The 16168-nt window shown below is 51.9% G+C and overlaps 1 pseudogene; it reads right to left on the bottom strand.

The window, feature by feature from the left end:
- Positions 1-10518: 10518 nt before the first annotated feature.
- LOC129716042 (zinc finger protein 229-like) lies at positions 10519-15266 on the bottom strand (annotated as a pseudogene).
- Positions 15267-16168: the final 902 nt, after the last annotated feature.

Genomic DNA, 16168 nt, shown 5'->3' with positions numbered 1-16168 from the left:
ACCTGAAGCGCCCCATTACTGTCACCTGTGACGGCTCGCGATTCGGGCTCGGTGCAGCCTGCCTACAGTCCACTGCCGATGGCTCCATGCTCACTGTCTCCTATGCCTCCCGTACCATGACCGACACCGAACAACGCTACGCTCAGATCGACAAGGAGCTGCTTGCTGTCGTTTTCGCCTGCTCTAAGTTCAAAGACTTTCTTATCGGGAACTCTTTCACGGTTAAGACTGTCCAGCAGCCACTGGTGACTATCCTGAACAAGCCGATCCATGTCGTACCTGCCAGGCTGCAACGCATGATGATGCAGCTCCAGCGAGCAGCCCTGAGTACCCACAGAGTAACGGACTTGCTGAGCGGGCTGTCCGGAGTGCCAAGCTGTTGATGGAGCAAGCGCGCCTGGCGAATTCCGACTTTTACCTCGACCTCCTGAACCTGAGGAACATTTCCAGGGACGCAGCCCTGGGATCTCCTGCCCAGCGGCTGATGTCCAGAACGACTAGACCACCGATTCCGATTGCTCAACATCAGCTGCTGCCTCGAGTGATGGAGCCTGCATCCGTCCAGACGCACATTCAGGAAAAGCACGACATCCAACGATGGTCACATGATAGATCGTGCAAACCACTCAAGCCTCTGCTGCCTGGACAGGCCGTTGGTCTACAGACTGAATCAGAATCAGAATCAGAATGCTTTAATGTCATTGCATCTGTCATACAACGAGATTACTGTGTCTCTCCATTTAAAAGAACTTCAAACATTCACATACTCATACTTTTTACACTCCCTCCCTCCCTCCCCAAGCCCACCCATGGATTCACATTTACATAAATTAACACTCTCCCACTCCCCCCTCCTTCCCCATAACCCGCTCCCGAGACAGAGTTCAGTTCCAAGATTGCTGATGGGTAAAAGCTGTTCTTGAGTCTGGCAGTGCGTGACTTTAGCGACTTGTACCTTTTTCCTGAGGGCAGCAGTGTGAAAAGGTGGTGACAAGGATGTGTAATGTCTTTCACGCTATTACAGGTCCTGCTGTGGCAACTGGAGTGGTCAATGTCCTCCAGAGTGGGCAGGGGGACTGCTAGTGGATATTCCCGTCTGGCCACCGTGGTTGGCGTTGCCGACGCTCCTCGTTCGTTTCTTGTGAACTTTGAAGGGACTTTTTACAGCAGAAGTCGTCAGCACCTGCTTGCAGTACAGCAGCCGCTCCCGCAGGCAGCGGGACCCTACGCTCCGCCGCTGCAGTTCCAGCCGTCCGCTGCTGATCCCGTTACCGGCCCCTGCATGCCCCAGACCCCTCGCCTGCTTTGTTCACCACCGCGTGGGACGCCTGTTGCTAACCATTTTCCAACCCCTCCTGCACGTTTGTCACCCCTGCCGTTTTCTGTTTCTCCTACGGCTTCGTCGCCTCCGGGTTTGCCGGAGTCCTCTGGTCTTTCTGGTGAGGGGGGGAAGGGTTGGTCCATACACGCTCGGGCCGTGTCAGCAAGCCGCCTGTTCGGTGTGGTGATTTTGTTTAATTTTGTTGCCAATGGTTATCCACCATGTTTAATCTTCTAAGGGGAAGGATGTAGATGGTTTATGCATGCAACCAATCATATAGCTACCTAAATGTTATCTAAATGGTGGCCGATTGGGAAAGGGGGAGATGCAGCGAGACCTGGGTGTCATGGTACACCAGTCATTGAAGGTAGGCATGCAGGTGCAGCAGGCAGTAAAGAAAGCGAATGGTATGTTAGCTTTCATTGCAAAGGGATTTGAGTATAGGAGCAGAGAGGTTCTACTGCAGTTGTACAGGGTCTTGGTGAGACCACACCTGGAGTATTGCGTACAGTTTTGGTCTCCAAATCTGAGGAAGGACATTATTGCCATAGAGGGAGTGCAGAGACGGTTCACCAGACTGATTCCTGGGATGTCAGGACTGTCTTATGAAGAAAGACTCGATAGACTTGGTTTATACTCTCTAGAATTTAGAAGATTGAGAGGGGATCTTATAGAAACTTACAAAATTCTTAAGGGGTTGGACAGGCTAGATGCAGGAAGATTGTTCCCGATGTTGGGGAAGTCCAGGACAAGGGGTCACAGCTTAAGGATAAGGGGGAAATCCTTTAAAACCGAGATGAGAAGAACTTTTTTCACACAGAGAGTGGTGAATCTCTGGAACTCGCTGCAACAGAGGGTAGTTGAGGCCAGTTCATTGGCTATATTTAAGAGGGAGTTAGATGTGCCCGCATTAAGTATCATTTATAATAACGCCTGCTTCTCCTTCTGCGCAGTACAGTAGCAGACTGGAGTCAGTGACTACTCGTGTATCGTTTAACTCTGTATCCTTATTAAAGACTGTTATAAAGTTACACGTGTGTAATGTCTCATTTACACTTCCTAAACTCCAAAGACGCACAGGTTTGGAGATATACAAATGTAAATGTAAATTGTCCCCAGTGTGTGTAGGACATGGATAATGTGTGGGGATCGCTTGTCCGTGCGGACGCGCACTGTTCCCTTTCGAGACACTTTTCTCCAGATATGCTGTCTGTCACGTGGGTTACTCCAGCATTTTGTGTCTACATTAGAAGGTTTTCGAGTGTTTGAAAGGGGTTTCGAGGGGTTTGGAGTGGTTTACCTGTGTCTAGAGGGCTTTACATGGGTTTAGAGCGGTTAAGAGTGGTATAGAGGGCATAAGAGGTGTTTTGAAAAGGGTAGAGGGGGTTAGAGGGGGTTACAGGCGGTTAGAGGGTTTTAAGCGCTTTAAAGGGTAGGCGTGTTTTGAGGGATTCAGTGGGGCTTAGAGAGGGTTCAAAGGGGTTTGGAGGAGTTTAGAGGGGTTTCGTATGATTAAGGGTTTTAAAGGGGTTTCGAAGGATTTCGAGGGGGTTAGAGGGGATTAGAGAGTGTTAGAAGGGTTACTGGGTTTAGAGGGGTTCAGGGGGCTTTAGAGATGTTTAAAGGGTTTTCGAGGGGTTTAGAGGGGTTTCGAGTAATTTAGATTGGTTTGGAGGGGTATAGATGAGGTATAGAGGTGTTGGGGGGGTTCAGATGGGTTTTGTGGGGTTTAGGTGGATTTCGATCGGTTTAAAGTGGGTTAGAGGGGTTTAAAGGGGTTTAGAGGGGTTTTGATGGGTTTAGAGGGGTTTGGAGGTTTAGGGGACTTGATGAGCTGAGAGGGACAGAGGAGGGGTTTAGTGGGGCTCAGAGGTTCTGGAGGTGTTTAGAAAGAGTTAGAGGGATTTCGATGGGTATCAAGAGGTTTAGAGCGGTTTAGAGAGGTTTAGAGTGCGTTGGATGGGTTAGTATGGTTTAGAGGTGTTTCGGTGAATTTAGAGGAGTTTAGAGGGCATTAGAGATGCTTATAGTGCTTTACAGGGGGTTAGAGTGGTTTAGTGGGGGTTAGAGCGGTGCAGAGAGGTTTAAATTGGCTTAGGCATGTACAGAAGGGTCCAGAGGGGCATAGGTTGGCTTAGAAGGGTTTAGAGGGGTTCAGAGGAGTTTCTTATGAGTTAAAGGGGTTTCGAAGTGTTTCGAGTGGGTTGGAGATGATCAGAACGTGTTAGAAGTGTTTAGATGGGTTTCGATGGGTTTAGAGGGGTTTTGTGGGCTTTAGAATTGTTTAGATGGCTTTAGAAGGGTTTAGAGTGCTTTCGATGGGTTTGGAGGAGTGTAGAATTGTTTAGAGATGTATAGTGATTTCAGATGGTTTTAGAAAGGTTTGGAGGGGTTTTGATGGGTTCGAATGGGGTTTAGAGGGGTTTAGCTGGGTGTGGAGTGGTTTTGAGTGGTTTATTTATAGGGGTTTAGTGTGGTTCAGAGGGGTTAGAGGAGATAGAAGGTTTTAGATGAATTTAGAGACCTTTACAGGTTTTTGAGGCGTTTAGAGAGTTTCTAAGTGGTTTAGAGGGGTTAGATGTGTTTAGACTTGTTTAGAGGGCGTTAGAGGTGTATGGAGGTGATTAGAGAGTTATAGATGGGTTTGGAGAGCTTTAGAGGGGTTTACAGGTGTTTAGAGGGGATTAGGATGGTTTAAAGTGGCTTAGTGGGGTGTTGCGGTTTTTAGAACATATATTGGTTAGAGGGTGTTAGGGGAGGTGGGTTCGAGGGGTTTAGAGGGGTTCCGGTGGGTTTAAAGGGGTTTAGAGGGCTTTAGCGTGGTTTATAGGTGATTAGAGGGCTTTAGAGTGGTGTAGAACGGTTAAGGCAGGTTTAGAGGTGTTAAGAGGGGTTTAGAAGTGGCAGCGGGGGGTTAGAATGGGTTAGAGGGGTTCAGATGGGTTTAGAAGGATATAGAGGGGTTTGTAGGCAGTTAGAGGGGCTTAGAGGGGTGTGGAGAAGTTTAAATGGGCTTAGACGCATATAGAGGTGTTCAGATGGGCTTAGAGGGGCTTGGAAGGGTTTAAAGCGGTTTAGAGGGGTTTCGAGGGGTTTTGAGAGGTTTAGAGGGTTTAGAGGGGTTTGGATGGGTGAAGAGATGTATCACCCCACTGGATCGACATGGTTTCAACTCCGTTTCTCCCTTTCGCTGTAATCCTGCTGCTCAACGCTCTGACAGTCCGGCACATTTTAGTGGCCAGTCGGGTCCGTAAGGGGCTGAGGGGTGAGAGCAAGGGGGAGAACCGCAGTGACCCGGAGATGGAGAGCAGGAGGCGGTCTATGCTTTTACTCTTCGCCATCTCCGGCAGTTTCATCCTCCTGTGGTTGACGTATGTTGTAGAATTCGTCTATTATCAGATCACAGGAATTGGAGCTGATGGGAATGATTCTCAATATATCTTTAGCGACGTCGGGTATTTACTGAGGACTCTCAGCTGCTGCACCAACACATTTATTTACGCGGTGACCCAGTCCAAGTTCAGGCAGCAGTTGAAGAGCGCGGTGAAATATCCGCTCACCTCAGTGCTTCGGCTCATTAATATACCCGCGCCCCGAGCGCATCCATCCCAGAGGTGGCCGCAGTCTCCCCGCTCCGGGCTCCGGCTCCAGACATTCAGCGCCGGAGCCATGAGAGAGGAGCTGGCCAAAGTTCACTGGAAAGATACCCTAGCACGGATGAGAGTGCAAGAATAATGGCAGGTGTTTCTGGGAATAATACAGAAGGTGCAGGATCAGTTCCTTCCAAAGGGGAAGTAAGATTCCAAGCGGAGTAACTAAGGGGCGACCGTGGCTGACAAGGGAAGTAAGGGACCGTATAAAAATAAAATAGAAGAAATGCAACGTAACAAAGGTGAGCGGGAAGCCAGATAATTGGGTAATGCAATAGAAAATAACTAAAAAGACAGTACGGGGAGAAAGGATGAGGTACGAAGGTAAGCTCGCCAAGAACATAAAGGAGGACAGTAACAGCTGCTTTAGGTATCTGAAGAGGAAAACATTGGTTCAGACCAAAGTTGGACCCATGAAGACAGAAAAAGGTGTATTTATTATGAGGAAAAAGGAAATGGCAGAGTTGAACAGGTACTTTGGATCCGTCTTCACTAAGGAGAACACAAACAATCTTCCTGATGTACTAGTAGCCAGAGGATGTGGGGTGACGGAGAAACTGAAGGAAATCCACATTATGCAGGAAATTATGTAAGTAAGTATGTAAGTAAGTTTATTGGCAAAGTATTCACATACAAGGCATTTGCCTTGGTGCTCCGCCCACAAGTAACAACATGACATACAGTGACAGATACGAATGATTCAGAAAACACGAACCATTAATAATAATGAAACATTAATGATAAAACACCATTGATCAAGCATGTGAACCAACAAAATACCAGATCAAAGGGAGATGTTTGGCTGTTGAGTAGAGCAACTACTCGTGGATGAAAACTGTTTTTATGTCTGGCTGTGGCAGCTATGACAGTCCGCAGTCACCTTCCAGACGGAAGTGATTCAAAGAGGTTGTGGCCAGGGTGAGAGGGGTCAGAGATGATCTTGCCCGCTCGATTCCTGGCCCTTGCAGTGCACAGTTCATCAACGGAGGGAAGGTTGCAGCCAATAACCTTATCTGCTGATCGGACGATTCGCTGCAGCCTCCAGATGTCGTGCTTGGTGGCTGAGCCAAACCAGACCACGATGGAGAAGGTGAGAACAGACTCTACGATGGCCGTGTAGAATTGAACCAGAATTGCCTGCGACGGATTGTGCGTCCTCAGCTGCCGCAGGAAATACATCTTCGGTTGTGCCCTTTTGTCTGTGGAGTCGATGGTCGCCCCCACTTAAGGTTCTTGTAGATGACGGTTCCCAGGAACTTAAAATATTCCACAGGTGTGACTGTGGTGTTGTTGATGATGAGTGGAGTGTGGGGAGGGCGAGCTTTTCTAAAGTCTACAATCGTTTCCACTGTCTTAAGAGCATAGAGCTCTAGGTTGTTGCTATGGCACCAGGACTTCCTGTCTGTAGGCAGATTCCACCCCGTCCTGGAGCAGTCAAATCAGGGTTGTGTCTTCCGCAAACTTGAGAAGCTTGACAGAGGTGGCTATGGAGGTGCAGTCGTTGGTGTAGAGGGAGTAGAGGAGTGGAGATAGTACGCAGCCTTGCGGTGATCCTATGCTGAGCGTTTGCATGTTCGAGGTGTGCTTTCCCAACCTCACATGCTGCTTTTTGTTTGTCAGGAAGTTGGTGATCCACTGACAGAGGGGTTCAGGCACAGTCAACTCGGAGTTTGGAGTGTAGTTGCTCTGGCACAATGGTGTTGCAGATCGAAGATCAACAAACAGCGTCCTCGCATAGGTTCGCTGGCGGTTTAGGTGCTGTAGGATGAAGTGCAGGCCCAGGTTGACTGCATGATCCACAGATCTATTGGCTCGATATCAGATGGTCCAGCAGTACCTTCCGCCCACAAACCAGTACCTTCGGCCCACAACACTCATACTAGCGCAACAGAATGTGCCCCCCCCCCCCCCCCCCCCCTGGCCAGCAATATTGGAATTGGTGCAGAGGTGGAATGTTGTGTTGGGTGTCCAGCCCTCCCGTGTGCTGGACCCTCTGATAACTGCAGAGGGTCCAGCAGGGTGTTTGTGATATATTTCAGGTGGCCAGCACAAGCTTTTCGAGTGTCTTCGTGACTACAGAAGTCAGTGCGACAGGCATGTAGTCATTAAGGCAAGTAATCCTTGCCTTTTTGGGTACAGAGACAATAGTGGATACTTTGACGCAGGCGGGGACAGTACGTGTTAGCAGGGACAGGTTAAACATTTCTGTATAGACTGTTGTCAGTTGTTTGGCACAGAGCTGAAGAGTAGAGAGGGAAACATTGTCCACACATTACTAGGATGTTGCCTGGGTTTCAGCAACTAAGTTACAGAGAAAGGTTGAACAAGTTAGGGCTTTATTCTTTGGAGCGCAGAAGGTTAAGGGGGGACTTGATTGAGGTCTTTAAAATGATGAGAGGGATAGACAGAGTTGATGTAGATAAGCTTTTCCCACTGAGAGTAGGGAAGATTTAAACCAGGGGACATGACTTGAGAATTAAGGGGCAGAAGTTTAGGGGTAACATGAGGGGGAACTTCTTTACTCAGAGAGTGGTGGCTGTGTGGAATGATCTTCCAGTGAAGGAGGTGGAGGCAGGTTCGTTTTTATAATTTTAAAATAAATAGTAAGATTAAACGAGAACTTACCAGTTCGAAGTTTGCTCGTTATTTTATGAGGAGTAAGTTGAGGGAATACGTGAAGAACCCTGCCAGGCCGCATGCGTGTTTCTTCAAAGCAGCGGTGTGAAATCACAGATAACTGTAATGACTAAACATAGTAAGATTAGAGAAGAGATACCAGTTGAGTATATGATCATGGGTGGGAGCGGAGGGCACGTATTCCCTCAACGTACTCCTCATAAAATAACGAGCAAACTTCGAACTGGTAAGTTCTCGTTTAATCTTACTATTTATTTTAAAATTATAAAAACGAACCTTCGGAGTCACGTGAGTGACTACGTGAAGATTTCAAAGCTCTGTGATTTCATGCCATGGAAACGAGTCGATGCATCACATCTGCCTTAATGACTGTAGGAGGAATTGTGTCAACATAATTTAGACATGAATCTGACATTGAAATCCATGAAATTTATTAACACAAAATTATAGCCCAACATCACAGAAGGCTCGACGTGAGGTTCGATCGTCCAGCGCCGGGGAGTTGACATCCCCCCGATGCGGGACCTTGATCGCCTCGGAGGGCCAAAACGCCGCTGGCTATGGGAGTCAAGATCATCCCATCAACGGGGGCTCCAGGCCCCCGACCTCAGAAGAACAAAGGGAAGAGACTTCAACTTTATTTCGCCTTCCGTCACAATGAGGAATGTGAGGGGGGCCACTGCGGTGGATGTTTATGTGAAAATGTGTTTTGGGTGATCTGTTGCTTTTTATTTATATGACTGACTTGGCAAATGAAATTCCTTGTATGTTGCAAAACATACTTGGCAAATAAAGTACTATTCTGATTCTAATTCGTCCCTGCCTTCTCCCCATATCCCCTGACTCCGCTATCTTTGGGAGCCCTATCTAGCTCTCTCTTGAAAGTATCCGGAGAACCGGCCTCCACCTGAGGCAGAGAATTCCACAGACTCACAACTTTGTGAAAAAGTGTTTCCTCCTCTCCGTTCTCAAACTGTGGCCCCTGGTTCTGGATTCCCCAACACCGGGAACATATTCCCTGCCTCTAGCGTGTCCAAACCCTTAATAATCTTACGTGTCCTTGGCACGCAAATTACACCACCTCGTTGTCGCGTTGAGGCGCACGGACATCGTGTGGCCGCGCGGGGCCGGTTCAACTGAGAATCGTGGAGGGGAATGGAGTTGTGCGCGATATCACACGGAGCTCCGATATTTTGTAGTGAACGAAATCTTCGCGCGCCAACTTCGTTGCGTAACTGACGGCCAATGTGGGACAGGCCCAAGACCCTGGCGCGACGCAACTCTCACCTCTAACAGCAGCAGCAGGAGGCAAACGATCGCCGAACTTGGTCTGGGGCTCACGGCCGCTGCGGTCCGGATCTACTCCCAACAAAGGGCCAACAACATTGAAGATGGACACAAAATGCTGGAGTAACTCAGCGGGACCAGCAGCATCTCTGGAGAGAAGCAATGGGTGAGGTTTCGGGTCAAGACCCTTCTATCAGTCTCGACCCGAAACATCACCCATTGCTTCTCCCCAGAGATGCTGCCGGTCCCGCTGAGTGACTGCAGCATTTTGTGTCCATCTTCCTCCAGACGGCTGCGGGGCGTATGAAGTCGCGCGCGACCTTCGCGGGACCGTCGCGCCTCAACGCGACCACGAGGTCGCGTAATTAGCATGCCAAGGACACGTAAGTGGGACAGGGGCTAAAGGGAAACAAGGGAGGCTGGACCCATATATTTGAAATGTCAGCCTTATTCTCAAATCTTGGCACAGCTTCAGTACAGCTGCCCATTCCGGAAGGACAACTAACTACATTTTGTTTTCAAATGACTTCCATCTTGGTTCCAGAATGGGCATCCGTCTGTGAACTAAAACAAGCTTGTAAGACTTGGATGAAAGCCACTACCTTGTCCTTAGCTGGGACAGGCAGTTCAGACAGATATCTAATATGGTACTGTGCCCAGACTATACATCTCTATGTTAATACATTGTTAATACATTGTTTCAATGATTAGTATAAACCAAGCTTCTAAGATTTTCCCAGAATTTATATTGCTGGGAAAATTATCTTTTAAATTTGACTGCTTTCTGTTTTTCACCAAATCTCCTTTTTTAATTTATGGACCAAATTAAATTCTTTCACAGTGAGGTCAGGATAAACTTGCTTTATTTGTTACGTAAGGCACAAATGCGTCAAAACTTTCTTTAGAAAAACACTTTCAAATGCCTTAGAAGAAACTGCAGATGCTGGAAAATTGAAGAGAGACAAAAATGATGGAGAAACTCAGCAGGTGAGGCAGCATCTATGGAGCAAAGGAAATAGGCAATGTTTCGGGTCGAAACCCTTCTTCAGACTGATGTGAGGCTGGGGGAGGCGGGAAGAAGAAAGGAAGAGGTGGAGCCAGTGTGCAGAGGGAGAGCTGGGAAGGGGAGGAGAAAGTAGGGACCTCCTTAAATTTGAGAAGTCAATGTTCATACCGTTGGGGTGCAAACTGCCCAAGCAGAATATGAGGTACTGCTTCTCCAGTTGACGGTGGTCCTCACTCTGGCCATGGAGGAGGCCCAGGACAGAAAAGTCGGATTCGGAATGGGAGGGGTAGTTGAAGTGCTGATCCACCGGGAGATCAGGTTGGTTATTGTGGACCGAGCGGAGGTGTTTGGTGTGTGTGCATGAGAGTGTGTGTGTGGTGTGTGAGTGCGTGTGAGTGCGTGAGAGAGAGAGAGAGAGCAAGAGACAGAGGGAGTGTGTGAGAGAGAGAGAGAGAGAGAGAGGGAGTGTGTGTGTGAGAGAGAGAGAGAGAGTGTGTGAGAGAGAGCAAGAGAGAGGGAGTGTGTGAGAGAGAGAGAGAGAGAGAGAGAATGTGAGAGAGAGAGAGAGAGAGTGAAGAGAGAGAGGGAGTGTGAGAGAGGGACAGAGAGAGGGAGTGTAAGAGAGGGAGCGAGAGAGGGAGTGTGGGAGAGAGAGGAGGGGGGCACAAGAGGGTGGAGTGGAGAGAATTTGTGAATGAGTGAGGGGGAGAGTGTGGGGAGAGTGGAATGTAAATGTGCAGCTTTAAGAGACATTTGTCAGGTAGCATTTGGAGTATTGCATACAGTTCTGGTCACTCGATTACAGGACTGATGTGGAGGCTTTGGGGACGGTGCAGAGATGGTTAACCAGAATGGTTTAAAAACAAGGAACTGCAGATGCTGGTTTACAAATAAGGACACAAAGTGCTGGAGTAACTCAGCGGGACAGGCAGCATCTCTGGAGAGAAGGTATGTGTGACTGAAGACACAACCCAAAATGTTACCCATTCCTTCCAGCATTTTGTGTTTATCTAAACAGCGCCTATCTATCCACGTGGCGGTGTGCCAGCAGGCTGGAGGAGCGGGCAAAGGCCTTGCCACAGAGCGGGCAGGTGAAGGGGCGCTGGCCGGTGTGGACTCGCCGGTGCTCCAGCAGGTGGTCAAGGCGGGTGAAGCCCTTACCACAGGACGGGCAGGGGAAGGGACGCTCACCGTGTGGGTACGCCGGTGCTGCCACAGGCTGGACATGCGGGTGAAACCCTTGCCACACTCAGCGCACACAAAGGGTCTCTCTCTCAGTGTGTATCCGCTGGTGCTCCCGCAGCCCCCGTGCTCTCTTGTCACAGTGGGAGCAGCTGCTCGCCGACGTGGGTCCGCCGGTGCTGCCGCAACCCCCGCGAGCTGTCAAACTGCTCACCACAGTACGGGCAGTCGTAGGGCGGGCCACTGGTGTGCACGTGCTGGTGAGACAGGGCGTGGGAGGCCATGGCAAAGTGCTCTCCACACACCGGGCTGGGGACGGGACGGTCGCCGGCGTGCACCCGCTGGTGGGACAGCAGCCGGGTGGAGTTGGTGAAGCCCTTGCCGCACTGGGCGCAGGTGTAGGGGCGCTCGCCGGTGTGGGTGCGCTGGTGCTGCTGCAGGCTGCTGGAGTGGGTGAAGCCCTTGCCGCACTGGGCACAGGTGTAGGGGCGCTCGCCGGTGTGGGTGCGCTGGTGCACTGCAGGCTGCTGGACTGGGTGAAGCTCTTGCCGCACTGGGCGCAGGTGTAGGGACGCTCGCCGGTGTGGGTGCGCTGGTGCACCAGCAGGTGGCTGGACTGGGTGAAGCCCTTGCCGCACTGGGCGCAGGTGTAGGGGCGCTCGCCGGTGTGGGTGCGCTGGTGCCTCAGCAGGCTGCTGGATTGGGTGAAGCCCTTTCCGCAGTCGCTGCAGGTGAAGGGCCGCTCCCCGGTATGCAACCGCCTGTGCAACTTCAAGTGCGTGGACGACTTGAAGCCTTTGCCGCACTGGGCGCAGGTGTAGGGGCGCTCACCGGTGTGGGTGCGCTGGTGCACCAGCAGGTGACTAGACTGGGTGAAGCCCTTGCCGCACTGGGCGCAGGTGTAGGGGCGCTCGCCGGTGTGGGTGCGCTGGTGCCTCAGCAAGTTGCTGGAGTGGGTGAAGCCCTTGCCGCACTGGGCGCAGGTTTTGGGGTGCTCGCCAGTGTGGGTGCGCTGGTGCACCAGCAGGCCGCTGGACTGGGTGAAGCCCTTGCCGCAGTCGCTGCATGTGTAGGGACGTTCCCCGGTGTGCACGCGCCTGTGCACCTTCAGTTCCTTGGACGACTTGAAGCCTTTGCCGCAGTCGGGGCAGGTGAAGGGCCGCTCACTGCTGTGCACCCGCTGGTGCTCCCGCAGCCCCGACAACTGGGTAAAGCTCTCGCCACATGTGGAGCAGCCATAGGGCTTCTCGCCCGTGTGCACCCGCCGGTGGGCCTTCAGCACATCCGCCCTCTTGAAGCTCTTGCCGCACTCTATGCAGTTGAAGGGGCGTTCTATCGTGTGCTCCCGACGGTGGGTCTCCAGCCGGCTCGGGCTCTGCCAGGCCTTGCCACATACGTCGCACTCATAACGCTTCTCCTTGTTGTGCCCCGTCATGTGGTCCTCTATCGAAGATCAGCCCTTGAAGCCCGGCCCGCACACCGAGCAGATGGGGGGCTCACCGGCACCCTGGCCGCCCTCAATGGCCGCTCACGTTCCCGTCTCTCCGTCCACAGCAACGGCTCCTAAACCCTGCAGGAGGGGAACACAGAGGATCAACAAGCTGGCAAACAGGACATTCCTAGCACATATTGGGGGCGTTTATGGCGGAGGAAACCGTTATATAATTCTGCGCTGCACACTGGCGCAGCGGTACAGTTGTAAATTAATCGGCCTCCACAAAATAACTAAATTGTCCCCAATGTGCGTGGGATAGTGCTAGTGTACGGGGTGATCGCTGGTCGGCGCAGACCGACCATGGGCCGAAAGGCCTGTTGTTTCCGCACTGCATCTCTAAACTGAACTAAACCAAAGAAGGGTGTCGACCCAAAACGTCACCCATTCCTCTCTCCACAGATGCTGCCTGACCTGCTGAGTTACTCCAGCACTTTGTGTCTATCTTCTCCACAGATGCTGCCTGACCCGCTGAGTTACTCCAGCACTTTGTGTCTATCTTCTCCACAGATGCTGCCTGACCCGCTGAGTTACTCCAGCACTTTGTCATAGAGTCATGGAATGATACAGTGTTGGAAACAGGGCCCTTCGGCCCAACTCGTACCCGCACTCCTAGATCCCTCGGCTCTACACATTCCGCAAGGCTCAGAGTTCAGAGTCCTAATGAGACCACACCTGGAGTATTGTGTGCAGTTTTGGTCCCCTAATTTGAGGAAGGACATTCTTGCTATTGAGGGAGAGCAGCGTAGGTTCACCAGGTTAATTCCCGGGATGTGGGGGACTGTCATATGCTGAGAGAATGGAGCGGCTGGGCTTGTACACTCTGGAGTTTAGAAGGATGAGATGGGATCCTATTGAACCATATAAGATTGTTAAGGGTTTGGACACGCTAGAGGCAGGAAACATGTTCCCGATGTTGGGGGAGTCCAGAACCGGGGGCCACACAGTTTAAGAATAAGGGGTAAGCCATTCAGAACAGAGACAAGGAAACACTTTTTCTCACAGAGAGTTGTGAGTGTGGAATTCTCTGCCTCAGAGGGCGGTGGAGGCCGGTTCAGTGGATACATTTAAGAGAGAGCTAGATGGGGCTCTTAAAGATTCTGGAGTCAAGGGATATGGGGAGAAGGCGGGAACGGGGTACTGATTATGGATGATCAGCCATGATCATATTGAATGGCGGTGCTGGCTCAAAGGGCCGAATGGCCTATACCTGCACATATTGTCCTTTGTCTATTGCCCCAGCGCCCCGCCATTCACAGTGAAGATCCTGCCCTGGTTTGACTTCCTAAACTGCAACACCCTCCCCACCCCCAAACAATGTGACCTCCTCCCTGTGGCTCCCTACCCCTTACCTTTCCTGCCGACTGCTCCTTACCCCTCCTCCCCACCCCCAAACAATGTGAACCCACCCCCACCAGGCTCCCTGCCCCCTTCCATGACTAACTTGACCCGTCTCCCTCCCCCCCCCCCCCCCCCCCATCATCCCCATCGTCCCCCAGTCTCTCTCCCCCCCCCCCCCCCCCTCTCTCTCCTCTCTCTCCCTCCCCTCTCCCCCTCTCTCTCTCTCGCCCCCTCCAGGAGTACTATTCATTCCTGCCCCTCTCAGCCCCCACCTGTCAGGAATCTATCTGGCGAGGATTTCTTGGAGGAACTCCCCCCCCCCCCTCTCTCCCTCCCTCTCTCTCTCCTCCCCTCTCTCTCTCTCTCCCCCTCCCTCTCCCTCTCTCTCTCTCTCCCTCTCTCTCTCTCTCTCTCTCTCTCTCTCTCTCTCTCTGTCTCTCTCTCTCTCTCCCTCTCTCTCTCCTCTCTCTCTCTCCCTCTCTCTCTCTCTTTCTCTCTCCCTCCCTCTCTTTCTCTCTCCCTCTCTCTCTCTCTCTCTCTCTCAAAGATCTTATCTCGAAGCTCCCCCTCTCTCTCCCTCTCACCCCTCTCCCCGCTGCCTCTCTCTCTCTCCTCTCCCCCCTCCCCTCCCCTCTCCCGGCCCCTCCCTCCCCGCCCCCGGGCCCCTCCTCCCTCTCTCCCCCGCCCCCGCCTCTCCCGCTGCCCCTCACTCTCTCTCCCCGCTGCGCCCCCGCACTCTCTCTCTCCTCTCCCCTCTCCCCGCCCCCCGCACTCCCCGCACTCTCCCCCTCTCTCCCCCGCTGCCCCGGGCCCCCGCCCTCTCTCTCCCCGCTCCCCGGGCCCCGCACTCTCCCTCTCCCCCTCCCCCCGCCCCCCCCGCTCCCCGCTCTCTCCCCGCTGCCCCGGGCCCCACACTCCCTCTCCCCGCTCCCCCCTCTCTCCCCGCCCCGGGCCCCGCACTCTCTCTCTCCCCGCTGCCCCGGGCCCCGCACTCTCTCTCCCCGCTCCTCCGGATCCCGCACTCTCTTTGGCCGCTGCGGAAGCAATCTTTGGCCGGAAGCAAGGAGGCGGGAGCAAGATGGCGGAGTCAGGTTGCTAAAATGTGTCCTATAATCGCCCATGAATCCGCCCATGAGCGGACCTCACGTTTGCGTGAGAGTAACCCATCTTTGCTTCGCTATAAGATCTTTGCTCACCGTCCAGTGCGGATCGGCTCCATCTTGGCCGCGACAGATGCGTCATTTCCGGGCTGAGTGAGGCCGCCCCGCAGAGTGCGGGGCAAAGGGCGTCCGGGGCGGCGACGTCATTTCCGGGCTAGGGCCGCCCCGCTCGAAGATTCTCGAGAGGGGGAGGGAGAGAGAGGGGGCATGAGCCCGGAAATGACGTCGCGCACAGCCCCGGCCCGGAGCAGGTTGCAGAGACGTGGCGCCGAGGGCCCAAGATGGAGAGAGAGACGGAGAGAGAGAGAGGGAGATAGAGAGAGAGAGAGAGAGAGAGAGAGACGAGAGAGAGAGAGGAGAGAGAGAGAGAGAGAGAGAGAGATAGATAGATCGATACAGAGAAGGAGAGAGAGAAAGATGGTGTGAGGAGAGAGAGGTAGACTCCCACTGTCCCCTCCCTCACTCTCCCCCATCCTCCCTCCTCTCTCTCCTCTCACACACACAGTGAAGTTTCCTCCCCACTCTCCTGTCGGGTTAAAGAGAGTGTGTGAAGTTTATTAATGATGATATTTATCAGCGGGTGGTGAATCTGTGGGATTCGTTGCCACAGACGGCGGTGACCCAAAGATCGTAGAGGGACAAGATAGACCACTCCTTCGAAATTCAATGGGCTGACGTGTAGTACGCAACGGAACGTCACGGCCGCCATTTGTTACAGCGACACTCGACTTCCGGTATTCCACCCGCTGTGATTCAAAGCAAAGATTATAGAGCTCCGCTATAATCTTTGATCCAAAGCAAAGATCCTCAAGTATCTTGTAGCGGGAACAGACCCCTCCTTTGTGTAGTTTCCCTTGCATTGTATTGCTTTAACACACACTGCAAAAAATTAAATTTAACGTATATATATTTAATATATTTATATGAATGTGTGTCTGTGTGTGAGAGGCAAGTTAGAGATAATAGTTTATTCTCATGTATCAGAAGCAACTTTGATTTAAATCATCACTATTAATTTATTTGTCTTGTAAGATGATATACATAAACCATAAAGGCAATTATATATATAATTATATAGTAATAATAAATATA

This window comes from Leucoraja erinacea, unplaced genomic scaffold (genome assembly GCF_028641065.1).
Source record: "Leucoraja erinacea ecotype New England unplaced genomic scaffold, Leri_hhj_1 Leri_1627S, whole genome shotgun sequence".
Classification (NCBI taxonomy): Eukaryota; Metazoa; Chordata; class Chondrichthyes; order Rajiformes; family Rajidae; genus Leucoraja; species Leucoraja erinaceus.
Note: the sequence above shows the minus strand (reverse complement) of the source record. Positions and strands in the feature narration are given on the sequence as shown.